Source organism: Canis lupus, chromosome 10, assembly GCF_048164855.1.
Source record: "Canis lupus baileyi chromosome 10, mCanLup2.hap1, whole genome shotgun sequence".
Lineage (NCBI taxonomy): Eukaryota > Metazoa > Chordata > Mammalia > Carnivora > Canidae > Canis > Canis lupus.
The window spans coordinates 905152-916953 of NC_132847.1; positions in this window are offsets into that span (position 1 = coordinate 905152).

Below are 11802 nucleotides of genomic sequence, written 5' to 3' on the forward strand. Positions count from 1 at the left end.
AAAGAACTAAAATCTAGTCAGGCCAACGTTAAAAATGCTATAACTGAGATGCAGTCCCAAGTGGAAACCTTAAAGACAAAAAAGGTTATAGACCACAGAGGCAGACTGAGGGAACTCAGCCACTTATTAAAACAATAACATTCATATCATAGGAGACTCAGAAGATGAAGAGAGAGAAAAGGAGACAGAAGTATTATTTGAACAAATTGTGTAAACTTCTCTAACCTGGGGAAGGAAACAGACACTGAAATCGAGAGCACAGAGAACTCCCAATAAATTCAACAGAAGCTGACCATCACCCAGGCACATCTGAGTCAAACTCACAAAATACACAGACAAGAAAAGAATCCTGAAAGGAGTGGAGATGGGGCTTGGAGGGGGTAGTCCTTAACCTACAAGGGAGGATGAATCAGTTTGCAGCAGATCTGTCCACAAACTGGGCAAGCCAGAAGGAAGTGGAAGGAAATATTCAATATGCTGAATGGGAAAAGTATGCAGCCAAGAATTCTTTCTTTTGTTTTTTTAAGAATAATCATCAAAATTTATTTAATCTCCCTAGGAAGAAATTAAAAATTTCTGAACATAAAATGCCATTTTCCTCAATCATAATAGCAAAAATTTATTTTATGTTTTTAAATTTCTTTTTATTGGAGTCCAATTTATATGAATTCTTTCTTCAGCAAGGGTGTCATTCAGCATAGAAGGAGAGATAAAGAGTTTCCCAGACAGGCAAAATATAAAGGAGTTCATGACCACTAAACCAGTCCAGTAAGGAATTTTAAGAGGGACTCTTCTAGTGGGGGAAAAAAAGAGACCAAAAGCAACAAAGACTAGAAAGGACCAGAGAACGTCACCAGAAACACCAACTCTACCGGTAACACAAAGGCACTAAGTTCATATCTTTCAATAATCACTCTGAATGCTGATAGACTAAATGCTCCAATCAAAAGATATAGGCTATCAGAGTGGCTTAAAAAACATGATCCAGGATGCCTGGGTGGCTAAGGGGTTGACCTCTGCCTTTGACTCAGGGTGTGATCCTGGAGTCTGGGATCGAGACCCATATTGGGCTCCTGGTGGGGAGTCTGCTTCTCTCTCTGCCTAATTTTCTGCCTCTCTCTCTCTCTCACTCTCTCATAAATAAAATCATTATTAAAAAAACAAGATCCATCTGTATGCTGCCTACAACATGCTCACCTTAGACCTATAGACACCAGCAGATTGAAAGCCAGGGGATGGAAAATCATCTATCACGCTAATGGACATCAAAAGAAAGCTGGAGGACCTATACTTATATCAGACAAATGAGATTTGAAACCAAACTCTGGGGGACACCTGGTGGCTCAGTGGTTGAGCATCTGCCTTCGGCTCAGGGTGTTATCCTGGGATGCCAGTATCGAGTCCCACATCGGCCTCCCTTTGGGGAGCCTGCCTGTCCCTCTGCCTATGTTTCTGCCTCTGCTTCTCTGTGTATCTCTCATGAATAAATAAATAAAATATTTAAATTTCAAAAAAGAAAGAACAAATACTGTAAGAAGCGATGAAGAAGGGCATTATTTCATAATTAAAAAGACTATCAAGATCAAACAACTAAATATTTATGCTGCCAACATGGGAGTACCTAAATATAGAAACCAATTAACAACAAACGTACAGAAAGTCACTGATAATAATACAATGTAGCGGATTTTCACACCCACTTATGGCAGTTGACCGATCCTCTATGCAGAAAATCAACAGGGGAACAATAGCCTTGACACACTGGACCACAGGGACTCAACAGATATAGTCAGAACATTTCAACATAAAGCAGAATACACATTCCTTTCAAGTGCACATGGAACATTCTCCAGAACAGATCATATCATGGGCCACAAATCAGCCCTCAACAGGTACAACAGGTACAAGAAGGTGGATATCATACCCTGTATATTTTCGGAGCATGACGCTATGAAACTCAAAGTAAACAGCAAGAAAAAATTTGGACAGACCAAAAATACGTGGAGATTATGAACATCCTACTAGAGAATGAATGGAGCAACCAGGAAATTAAAGAGGATATTTAAAACAAATGAAAATGAAAACATGTTTCTCCAAACCTCTAGGATGTAGCAAAGGCAGTCCTAAGAGGGAAGTACATAGTAATACAGGCCTACCTCAAGAAACAAGAAGTCTCCAATACACAATCTAACCCTACACCTAAAGGAGCTGGAAAAGGAATAGCAAACAAAGCCTAAAGCCTACAGACGAAGGGAAAAACTAAAGATGAGAGCAGAAATAAACAATGCAGAAACAACAAAACAGTAGAATGGAATAACGAAACTAAGAGCTGGTTCTTCAAAATAATTAATAAAATGGATCAAGCCCTAGCCAGCCTTATCAATGAGAAAAGAGAAAAGACCTAAATAAATAAAATCACAAGTGAGAGAAGAGATCACAATCAACACCAGAAAAATAAGACAATTATAAGGGAATACTATGAAAGATTATACGCTAACAACCTGGGAGACCTGGAAGAAATGGACAAATCCCTAGAAATGTGCAAACGAGAAAACTGAAATAGGAAGAAATAGAAAATGTGAACAGACCCATAACTAGCAAAGGAATTGAATCATCAAGGACTTGGGTGCTTCAGTGGTTGAGCATCTGCTTTGGCTCAGGTCATTATCCCCGGGTCCTGGGGGATCAAGTCCCACATCAGGTTCCCCGCATGGAGCCTCATTTCCCCTCTGCCTATACCTCTGCCTCTCTGTGTCTCTCATAAATACATAAATAAAATCTTTAAAAAAGTAAAAGATAAAAAGATGAGAAAGGACCCAAATAAAATCACAAATGAGAAAAGAGAAATAACAACCAACACTAGAGAAATACAAACGATTATAAGAGAACATTATGAAAAATTATATGCCAGCAACCTAGAACCTGGAAGAAATAGATCAATTCCTAGAAATATATAACATAGCAAAAATGAAAAAGGAAGAAATAAGAAACTTGAACAGACAGATAACCAGCAAAGAAATTGAATCAGCAATCAAGAATCTCCCAACAGGAGACGCTTAGATCAATAGAACAGAATGGAAATCCGAAACAAGATACAAACCTGTAACTCTGTGATCCATTAATCTGCAACAAAGCAGGAAGGAATATCCAATGGCACAAAGACAGTCTCTTCAACAAACCCTAACCCTGACCCCAGGATAATAACAAATGTTGTTGGGAAAACCAGGCAGCCACATGCAGAAGAATGAAACTGGACCACTTTCTTACACCATATATATAAAAAATAAATTCAAAATGGATTAAAGACCTAAATGTGAGACCTGAAACCATAAAAAGAAGAAAAGATAGGCAGCAACGTCTTTGACATTGGCCACTGGATCTTCTTTCTAGATATGCCTCTGAGGCAAGGGAAACAAAAGCAAGAATACTATTGGGAAATCATCAAATTGAAAAGCTTCTGCAAAGTGAAGGAAACAACCAAAGCTCAAAGGCAACATACAAAATGAGAGGAGAAATTTGTAAACAACACATCCAATAAAGAGTTAGTATCCAAAATACTTAAAGCAAATATAAATCTCAGCATCCTAAACACAAATTATCCAACTGCAGATGGCCACCAGACACATGGAAAGACACTCAGCGTCACCCATCATCAGGGAAAAGGAAACCAAAACCACAATGAGATGTCACCTGACAGCCGTCAGAATGGCTAAAATTAACAACACAAGAAACAGCAGGTGTTGGGATCCCTGGGTGGCGCAGCGGTTTGGCGCCTGCCTTTGGCCCAGGGCGTGATCCTGGAGACCCGGGATCGAATCCCATATCAGGCTCCCGATGCATGGAGCCTGCTTCTCCCTCTGCCTGTGTCTCTGCCTCTCTCTCTCTCTCTCTGTGACTATCATAAGTAAATAAATAAAAATTAAAAAAAAAAAAAAAGAAACAGCAGGTGTTGGTGAGGCTATGGAGAAGGGGGACCCCCTTACACTCCCGTGGGCATGCAAACAGGTGCAGCCACTGTGGAAAACAGTGTGGAGGGTCCTCAAGAAGTTAAACGTAGAGCTACCCTACGATTCCAAAATTGCACAGCTAGGTATTTACCCCGAGGATAAAAAAGTAGTTTAGTAGATTCGAAGAGGGACACGCAGCCCAGTGTTTGTAGCAGCGTTATCAACAACAGCCCAACTGTGTATACAGCCCAGATGTCCATCGACAGATGAATGGGCAGAGACGATGTGGTTAATATACACACTGCAACATCACTTAGTCATCAGAAGGGATGAAATGAAGCCATTTACAATGACGTGGGAGAAGTGGAAAGGACTTATGCTAAATGAACTCAGTCAGAGAAAGACAGATACCAAATACCACACAATTGCATTCACATGGGTATTTTAAGAAACCAAACAAACTGGCAAAGGGACGGAGGGGTGGATGAGAGAAGCAAACCAAGAAACACACTCTTAACCACAGAGAATAAACTAATAAATACCAGAGGAAGGTGGGGCAGATGGGGAATCAGGGGATGGGGATAGTGGAGGGCACCTGTGACCAGTACCAGGCGTTGTATCCAAGGGTTGAATCACTATGTGGTAAACTTGAAACTATATCATACTGTGTTTACAAACAGGAATTCAAGTAAAACTTTAAAATAATAATTGGTAGTATTGATGAAACATGTGTGCACAAGAGATAAAATCAGAAAGGCAACTGAAAATCCAAATAAAGAGTATTTAGAGCCACAAATCCCCTCCTTAGCTCAGCTCAGGAGAAGCCTGCCATGTCTATTCTGACCCCAGCAGAAGCCTAGATTTTGATTCTCTGGGGAGGCCACTGACTTGGTGGCGTCAGGCTATCTTTGAAACCAAAACCTAAATAGAGTGCATAAAACTAAACTGCCCAAGATGCTAGGAGTCCCAGTGCAGGCACATGTCAAGACTCAAACTCTACCCATACACAGACATAACCCTAACCCTACACTTAAGCCTAATGTTAACCTAACCCTTAAACAAGACCTATCACTAATCGAAAACCAAACACAAACCCCAAGACCGAAACACATTCACTGAGCCTTCCTGCCAACCTTCACCCTAACTTGTAAACCTATTCTAAACCCTTAACCATGACCCCTAACTTAAATCTAACCCTAACCCTAACCTCTAACCCTAACCTTAACTTAATGTACTCAAATCCTATTCCTAACCTTAACCTGTACCCTAACCCTAACCCTCTAATACTAACCCTATCTCATACCCCAAAGTGTACCCTAACCAGTACCCTAAAACTAACCCCTAACCCACTCCCTAACCCTATCTCTTACCCTTTTCCAAAACCGTACCCTGACCCTGACCTGACCCTAACCCTAACCCCTAACCAAACACTAACCCTAACCCTAGCTCTAATCCCTATCCTAACCCTAACCCTCACCCTAACCCTAAAACTAGCCCTAACTTTAACCCTAACCCCTAACCCTAACCCCTAACCCTAACCCCTAACCCTAACTCACACCCTTACCCCTAACCCTAACTGCAAACGTAAGCCCAACCCTAACTCTAACCATAACCCTAACCCCAACTCCTAACCTCCTGCCCTAATCCCTAAAGCCTAAACCCTAACCCTAACTCTAAATCCTGTCCCTAACCCTAACCCTAACCCCTTTCCCTAATCCCTAACCCCCATCCTAACTCCTAACCACTGACCCTTACCCTTATCCCTCACCCTAACCTCTAATCCATAACCATAAGCATAATCACTAACCCCTAACATCTCACCTAACCCTAACCACCAACTGCCTCCCCTCCCCTGACCCTACCATTCATTCTACCCATTCACTTACCCTGTGGTTCTGAGTAGTCCCTTCTGATGTGGACGTGGCCCCCAACGGCACCTCCAGAGTCCTCCAGGGGGTCCTGAGGAAGCCGGGCTCCTGTGAGTGCGGACGCGGCCCCATGTGTTCCTGAGTCATAGTCAGCGGGTCCTGAGGACTCTGGGTCTCCTGTCACTGTGGACTATGCCTCACATCCTCTGGAAGCCTCACAGCAGGTCCTCAGGAGGCCGGGGGCTCCTGTCAGCCTGGACATGGCCCCACATTCTCCCGAATACTCACTGCGGGTCCTGAGGAGGCTGTGGGCTCCTGTCAGCATAGAAGCAGCCCCATATGTCCCGAAGCCAAAGTGCAGGTTCTGAGGAGGACGGGGGTCCTGTCAGTGTTGACGTGGCCCCACATTTTCCTCAAGCCTGACCATAAGACCTGAGGAGGCTGGGAGCTCCTGTCAGCATGGATGTGGCCCCAAATCTTCCCAAACCTTCACAGTGCGTCCTGAGGAGGCCGGAGACTCCTGTCAGTGTGGATGCGGCACCCACATCTTTCTTAGGCCTCACCACAGCCCTGACAAGGCTGGGGTCTTCTGTCCGCATGGACGCATCCCCATATTTCCCAAAGTCTACACCGGGGGTCCTGAGGAAGTCAGTGTCCTGTTGTGTGGACGTGGCCCCACATCCTCCTGATGCCTAACCGCGGATCCTGAGGAGACCGGGACTCCTGTCAGCATGAACACGGCCCAATGTCCCCCTGAAGCCTCACCTAGCCTGTCCACCTAGCTTCTGAAAATCTTACGTTAGCAACGAAGCTGGCTGAAAGCAGGTTTCACCACATTCTTATTTGTCGGAGCTGAGAACATAGCCGGACCCTCCTACAACCTAAATGCCTGTCGATCTTGCTTCTGAAATCTTATGTTGGATTCTGGAAGAAGTTGTGTGAAATGCATATGGAAGTGGCAGGTCCTGTAGTCATGTGCATCCTAGTTCAAAAGGGTGATTTCTGTGTAATATCTTCAATTAGAATGGAGTCGCTCCTTACTCCAATCAATGAGAGGTTACCTTATACCTGCCTCTGAAGTATACATACTTCAGTGACTTGAGCTTCTGGCCTGAACCTCTCACATCCATATTGCCTGTACACTTAACGTCGGAAGAGCCTATCTTTGAGGCTAGACCGAACTTGTGTGAGAGGCAAGTGGAAGGTACAGGCCCATAAGTTTTGCGTGTGCAAGCCCAATACAGCGATTTCCCAGGAACATCTTCCCTTAGAGTGGAGCTACATGCTAACTCCCATAAAAGAGAGGCTAGTTGAAAGCTGTCTTCAAGGCGAACTTCCTTCTGCGAGGTGAGCACACGCCATGTCCCTCGCAGGTCTACAGTTCCTGTGGATATATAGCTTCGACATCATCATTTCAATTGTTTGTCAGAAGCTCGTGAGAGGCAAGTGGCAAGCTACAGGCTTGAAGACTTGAGTCTCCCAGGTCAGGACAGCGCTATTCATGGAATCTTCTCACGTACAATGTTGCTACTTGTTATCAGGAAGAGGAACGAAACTAGCTGAAAGCAGGCTTCAAGGCATTCTATGTGAGAGCTGAGCTCATAGCATGAGCCTCCCGCAACCTGAATGCCTGTCGACCTAGCTTCTGAAAATCTTATGATAGCAACAAAGCTGGGTGAAAGCCGGATTCACAGCATTCTTCCTTGTGACATCTGAGCTCATAGAATGACCCTCCCGCATCCTGAATGCCTATCTTTTGTTGGATTCTGGAAGATGTTTTGTGAAACGCATGTGGTAGACGCAAGCCCAGGAATCATGTGCATCCGAGTTCAATGGAGCGATTTCCTAATAATATCTTCAATTAGAAAGGAGTTGATCATTACTCCCATAAATGAGAGGCTACCTTATATCTGATGACACAGCGTACTTACTTCAGATAGTTGAGCTCTGGCCTGTACCTTCCACATCCATATTGCTTGTAAACTTAGCTTCTGAGAAGTCTATTTTCAAGGCTAGACCGAACTTGTGTGAGAGGCAAGTGGAAGGTGCAGGTCCGTAAATTTTTGTTTCCAAGCCAAATACATTGATTTCCCAGGAACATTGTCCATTCGAATAAAGCTACATGGTAACTCCCATAAAAGAGTGCCTAGTTGAAAGCTGTATTTTTTTAAAGATTTATTTATTTATTCATAGAGACACACACACACAGAGAGAGGCAAAGACACAGGCAGAGGGAGAAGCAGGCTCCCTGCAGGAAGCCTGACGTGGGACTCGATCCTGGTCTCCAGGGTCACGCCCTGGGCTGCAGGTGGCGCTAAACCGGGGCTGCCGGGAAAGCTGTATGGAAGGCGTACTTCTTTCCTAGAGTTGAGCACCCTTCATGTCCCTCGCAATTCCATATTTCCTGCGTATATAATTTCGAACATCTTCATTTTAGATGTTTGTCAGAAGCTCGTGAGAGGCAAGTGTCAAGCTGCAGGCTTGAAAACTTGAGTCTCCGAAGAAAGAACAGCGCAATTCATGGAACTTCTTCCCCTACAGTGTTTCTACATCCTATCTCCAATAGGAACGAAGCTGGCTGGAAGCAGACTTCACAGCATTCTTACTTGTGCCAGCTGATCTCATAGCATGATCCTACCACAACCTGAATGTCTGTCGACCTAGCTTCTGAAAAATCTTACGTTAGCAACGAAGCTGGCTGAAAGCAGGCTTCACGGCATTCTTTTTTGTGAGAGCTGTGATCATAGCAGGACCCTTCCACAATCTGAATGCCTGTCGACCTTGCTTCTGAAATCTTATGTTGGATTCTGGAAGAGGTTGTGTGAAACGCATGTGGTAGAGGCAGGCCCAGGGTCATGTGCATCTGAGTTCAATGGAGGGATTTCCTAGTAATATCTTCAATTAGAATGGAGTTGGTTCTAACTCCCATAAATGAGAGGCTACCTTATGGCCTGGACCTCCCACATCCATTTGCTTGTACACTTAACTTCCCCCAAGCTTATTTTCGATGCAAGACTGAACTTGTGTGATAGGGAACTGGAAGTTGTAGGCCCATAAGTCTTGTGTCTCCAAGCTCAAAATAGCGATTTCCCAGGAACATCGTCCCTTAGAATGGAGCTACATAGTAACTCCAATATAAGAGAGGCTAGTTGAAACCTATCTTCAAGGCATACTTACTTCTGAGAGTTGAGGACATGTACTGTTCCTGCAGTTCCACAGTTCCTTTCAATGTAGCTTCTAACATTCTGCTTTTATATGTCTGTGAGAAGCCTTTGAGAGGCATGTGGCAAGCTGCAGGCTTGAAGCCCTGTGTCTACAAGTACATTACAGAGCTTTTCATGGAATCTCCTCACCTAGAATGTTGTTAGGTTCTAACTCCAAGAAGTACAGAGCTCTTACAGAGCAGATGGCAGAAGAGTAGTTTCCCCAAGTCACCTGTCCCCACCAAATTACTAGATAACTTTCAAATCATCCTGAAAACTCTGAATTCGGCCTGAGATTTAAAGATAAATCAGGTGTAATGCTACAGTGAGAAGATTTCGCGCTTCTCTCAAGAGATGAAGACTGAAAAATATATAAATAAAAGTATCCAAGGAGGAGGGGCCCCATTAGGAACCATGCTAAGGCCACGCGCTGTGTGCTCCCAGGACAGGAAAGCCCCATCCCGGAGAAGCAGGAGCTTCACCAATCTTCTTGGATGCAAAGGTGCTTGTAGGTAGGTGGAGCAGGATTCCAGGAGAGCCGGGGATGCCCTCAGGCTCCCAGGGACACTAATAGAGGACCTGCGCCACGGGGGAGAGGGGGCCACACACCGGGGCCAAGCTCCATCAGGGTTGCAGCATGTGCCCCGCTGGGCTTGGGAGGAGCTTGGAGGCCACTTCTCATGGAGGGAGCTGTGGGGCCCCTGGAGTGCGATTCCAGCAGCGCAGACCCCAGAGCTCAGGGCACCGGGGGACACAGCATAGGATCCGGGCTCATTTGACACTCATCTATGGGAGTTTGAAGGTAGCTCCAAACTAGGTGAGGAGGTTCCATAGAAAGGTGCTCTACTGAACTGACACACAGGCACTCCGGGCCTGCAGCATAGTTAGCATCTCATCACGGGATGCACAAGCTATCTGCACAGGAGTGGAAGCCCATGGAAATATTATGTAGTGTGAAAGGTGAATCCAACTTTCCTGAAGAGCAGTTTTACACTTCCCTTTGACCTACCAGCCTTAGAACCTAGATCAAATGCATGTGTGGAGGCCCTCAGGAATTGCAGTCTACTGTACTATGACAAACCAACATTCATTGCAGGCAGCTTCTGACAAGCCTCTAACATAATGGAGTCAGAGACTATTTCCACAGTAGGCGTGCTGGTCCTATGCTCAACTCTCAAAAAAAAAAAAAAAAAAGAATTCCTTGAAGGCAGCTTTCAACTAGTCTCTCACATATGGTATTTAGAAAATGGCTCCATGCTAGGGGAAGAGGTGCCATGGAAGGGCGCTGTGCTCAACTCTGAGACAGAAGCATTCCAAGCCAGCTGCTTACCACTACCCACTCACCCATGGGAGCTAGAAGCTGGCTCCAAGAGTGGAAGGCCCATGGAAATGCTATGTAGTGAACTGTGAGCAATCACCATTCCTGGAGAGCAGCTTTGCACTAACCTCTCACTACGGTTCTTAGAACCGAGATCAAAAGCACATGAGGAGGCTCTCGGGAAGTACGGCCTACAGCACTCAGAAACAAGGGTTCCTTGCAGGCACCTTCTGGCAAGCCTCTAACAGTTATATGGAGTTAGAAGTACCTATGGATGGAGTACCTATGGAGCCCTGAGGGAGAGGTCCTGTGCTTAAGTCAGAAAGAAGCATTCCTTGAATGCAGCTTTCAACTAGCCTCTCACATATGGCTGTAGAATCTAGCTCCAATCTACCTGAGGAGTTGCCTTGGAAAGGTGCTGTACTAAATTCTGACACACAAGCATTTTGGGCCTTCAGCTTGCCACTAGCCTCTCACTCATGGAAGGTATCTGCACAGGAGTGGTGGGACCATGGAAAATTGTGTCATGAACTCGGAGAAACCAGCATTCCTCAAGAGCAGTTTGGACTACTGTCTCACCACTGGCCTTAGAATCTAGATCAAAGGCACCTGTGGATGCTCCCAGGAAATGAAGCCTACTTCACTCTGACAAACAAGTGTTCCTTGCAGGCAGCTTCTGGCAAGCCACTTACAAAGGGGAGTTAGAATTTATGTCCACAGTAGGTGGGAGGGCACAAGGGACAGGCTCTATGCTCAATTCTCAGATAGAAGCAAGCATTCCTTGACTGCAAAATTTCACCTAGCCACACATCTATGGGAGTTTGAAGCTAGCTCCACACTAGGTGAGAAGGATCCATGGAAAGGCGCTACTGAATTCTGACATAGAAGCATTCTGGGCCTGCATCTTGCAACTAGCGTGTCACTCAAGGGATGTACAAATTCTCTACACAGCAGTAGAGGCCTATGGAAATGCTATGTAATGTCCTGGGAGAAACCAGTGTTCCTGTAGAGCAGTTTTGAAATTCCCTTTTACCTACCAGCCTTAGAACTTAGATTATAAGCACATGTGGAGGCTCTTGGGAATTGTGGCCTACTGCAATCTGAGAAACAGGTATTCCTTGCAGAGAGCTTCTGACAAGCCTTTAACATAAGGTACTTAGGAAATATTTCCACAGTAGGTGTGTTTACATGTGCTCAACTCTCAAGCATTCCTTGAAGGAAGCTTTCAACCAGTTTCTCACCTATGGTATTTTGAAACTGGCTTTCAACCAGTTTCTCACCTGTGGTATTTTGAAATAGGGGAGGAGGTGCCAAGGATAGGCGCTGTACTCAACTCTGAGACACAAACATTCCGAGCCAACTGCTTACCACTACCTTCTCACCCTGGGAGGTAGAAGCTAGCTCACAAGAGTGGAAGGTCCATGGAAATGCTATGTAGTAAACTTTGAGCAACCACCATTCCTAGA